Source organism: Sinocyclocheilus anshuiensis, unplaced genomic scaffold, assembly GCF_001515605.1.
Source record: "Sinocyclocheilus anshuiensis isolate Anshui unplaced genomic scaffold, SAMN03320099.WGS_v1.1 scaffold1053, whole genome shotgun sequence".
Taxonomy (NCBI): Eukaryota; Metazoa; Chordata; class Actinopteri; order Cypriniformes; family Cyprinidae; genus Sinocyclocheilus; species Sinocyclocheilus anshuiensis.
The window spans coordinates 2,133,229-2,136,197 of record NW_015555711.1 but is presented as its reverse complement, the minus strand read 5'-3'; the positions used below and the strand labels follow the sequence as shown (position 1 = coordinate 2,136,197).

Sequence of the window (2,969 nt, the reverse complement as noted above, 5' to 3'; positions counted from 1 at the left end):
CTCTTCCTCTCAGAGTGGTGCATTGCTAAATACCCCCATCCCTTACTTTCCTTACCCTCCGCTTCCTGCATATCCCTTCCCTCTTGTCTCTTATGCCCTCATGTCATCTGCTCTTTCTCAATCCATTTGTCCTCTTCATTTTGGCCCAGCGCCAGGACGTGCACCTGCATTTAGAGACAAACGGAAGGTGCTGATGGTCCGTAGAGCTCCTGTTGTGTCAGCTCAACTTGAGTTGGTGAACGTGCTTGTGTATATTTGTTGGTTAAGCGTGTTGGGGTGTTAATATGTATAAGGCTTCCTACCAAAAGCTATTTCAGAGCAAATTCGACCCACGTTTAGTATTGGAAATCATTGCTTGTTTTGAGTAGCACTACAGACTTTTAAATGAGCATGTGTGTGACGAGAGAGAGAGCAAGTAGAGGTTAGCAGCACCTTATTTTCTCGCTAAATTCCTCCTGCCTCTGGTATACAATATTAATTTGCTATGAAGTGTGACTGTGTGAAGTAAGCTGCTCAACCTGTTGTACATCTGCTCTCCCTTGTGTATGTCTAAAATGGAGGAACACTTGTACATTGCAGAGCTGCAAAGAATTGTGGGTAATTACCAGGGGCGTAGGAATGATATGAAAAGTCGGGGGCACATTATAAAACCTTATCAGCTTGGATCATGAATATTAATAGGGTGATATAAGGTGAAGCCAGTAACAACAGATTTGTTGAAAAGCAGATAAGTGGGCACCAGCCATTTAAGCCAATTGCATGTGCATTAGTTTAACAGTAAACAGTTGGCTTCTGTTGGATCTTAAAGTCCCCATGAAATCAAAATTAACGTTTTTTTGGGTGTTAGTATCAATATGTTAGTCTTAAGGTTATCTATAAGGCAGTGTGCTCCAAAACAGTGACAAAATTCGCATTTAGAAGACATAAGCATTCAAAGCTTTTAGCCAAAACGGCCAAAACGGCTCAACGATTTCTTTGACGTCACATCGTACTTCATCTTCTCATCAAATCTTCTGACCAATCAAACGCTCTCTAGAAGCCGAAGCGGTTGGGTTTCTTTTGTCACGTGAACCGCGGCAGCGTGCAGAGTCTGATTTTGGCTCCGGTCCAGAGATGCGATCACACGGAGCGGATCATATGCGCGAGTCGGCATATATTAAACACTTTTAAAACTACACAGCCTCAGCATGATTATGATCACTATTTTGTTTTACTAAGAGTTTCATATTGAATCTAGGGGGTAATCTATTAGACTGTGGCTGTCAAATGCGGCTTTACCAAGCTCAACGGCTCTGGCCCGTGCAGATATAAACAAAACGCTATTGGCTAATTTAAAAAGGGGGCGGGGCTGCTCGATATGTCCTGCCCTGTCTTCCTGTTTCAGTTTAAATTACGTCACCACATAGAATAACGCTGCGTGTTTCAAGGCACTTCAGGGGACCTTTAAATTCGGCATGAAATGAAAATTCAATTCTTAATTGTTATTGAATGTTAATGATGCAATTGACCGTTCACAGGGAGCTTGATTGACAGGTGATCTGATCAATCAGATTGCGGATATTATGTGCCGCTGTTGCTATTTGCCATCTTGTCCGACAGCTACCACAGTAACGGCAATAAGCTAAAGGAATTCCTTTAAAGTACTTGTCTTGCATACCAGAAAATCTGTTATGTCCGGCGCTGTATGCATGGCTTGCAAGTTTCACGTTATATTGTTGGCTAGGAAAATATGTAAATGTGAGACCAGAAATGTAAATCACCGTTCCAGTCGGGCGAGACTTCCGCACTCAGAAAAAGGTGGAATAGATTTTGTTTTATTAACGTCTACATCAGTGGTGCAGTCCTACGCAAAAAAGTTGTTTACTATTAACCAGTCGAGCACAAAAGTAAATGTTTTTAAGCTGTTGGTTTATAAGTACTTTATATAGTTCTATACACTTTATGTACTTTATATAGTGCTTTATATATGCTCCAATTTAAAAAAAATGTAGGAGCACAGTCAGAAAACTTAAGAGCCCCTTTTGATCAATAACCTAAAATTAGGCTTTCCATTACAAGGTGATATTTGACTCCATAAAGTGATTTACAGTGGCATTTTTTTTAACCTTTGTTATAGCATTTTTTCTAACTTTATTAAAAGTATGTCATCTTTTGTCAAATTCAAAAAAATATATTCATAAGCTTTTCCAAAATTTCTAAATTAAAACAACAGAATAAGAACAAGTAGAGTTAGAAGAATAAGTTACCAATAAAATAAAAAAATCAATAACAAAATTAATTTGCACTACAGAGGTGGCACAGAACAACACAGGCATGGATGTTTTAAATTCATAGCAATATTATGAGATTATTGTTTTCAATATAAAAATTTGAATATAGAAATATTGATTGATTTAAGTGATTTAAATAACTGACATTTTAGTAAACAACTGACTTTAAAGGAGGCATAATACACACAGTTTCACCCAATCTCATGTTAATCTTGAGTACCTATAGAGTAGGGTTGTAACGGTGAGGAAATTTTCCCACCGGTTAATCGACGTGTGACAACACCGGTAATACCGGTATCACCGTGGGGGCGGGGCGTTCCCTCTTTTCCTCGCTTTCCTTCGCTTTTAAATAGCTTGTAAATGCGGTGTGCGCATTTTACTTTCTCTTTGAAATAGATGCTGGGTTCTTTAGGAAGCTGAACAAAGTTATCTTTCCCTTACAACCAAAAACACACTTGTTTGGATTGGAGACATTCTTCCCTAACATGTCCCGTGCAGCGCTGCCACCGAATGAAGCGCGTTGATGGGCGCGATCTCGCTCTTGCTCTGGTCGATATGTGCGTGGGCGCGCTCTTCTGGGAGAAATACCCATATAAGGAGTTCCACCCTCGTTTACGTCATTAAGAGCCACTATCGAAAAAAACTCTCCGAAACTTGTACGAACCCGGAAGTAAGATTTTTGGCACAGAAATACTCCAT

The 2,969-nt window shown here is 39.7% G+C and overlaps 1 protein-coding gene across 1 annotated transcript in view; it reads left to right on the top strand.

The window, feature by feature from the left end:
* The window catches only part of LOC107672011 (nucleolar protein 4-like), a 126,785-nt gene that overhangs the window by 96,894 nt on the left and 26,922 nt on the right, over window positions 1–2,969 (top strand). The gene's annotated exons all lie outside the window — the stretch shown is intronic.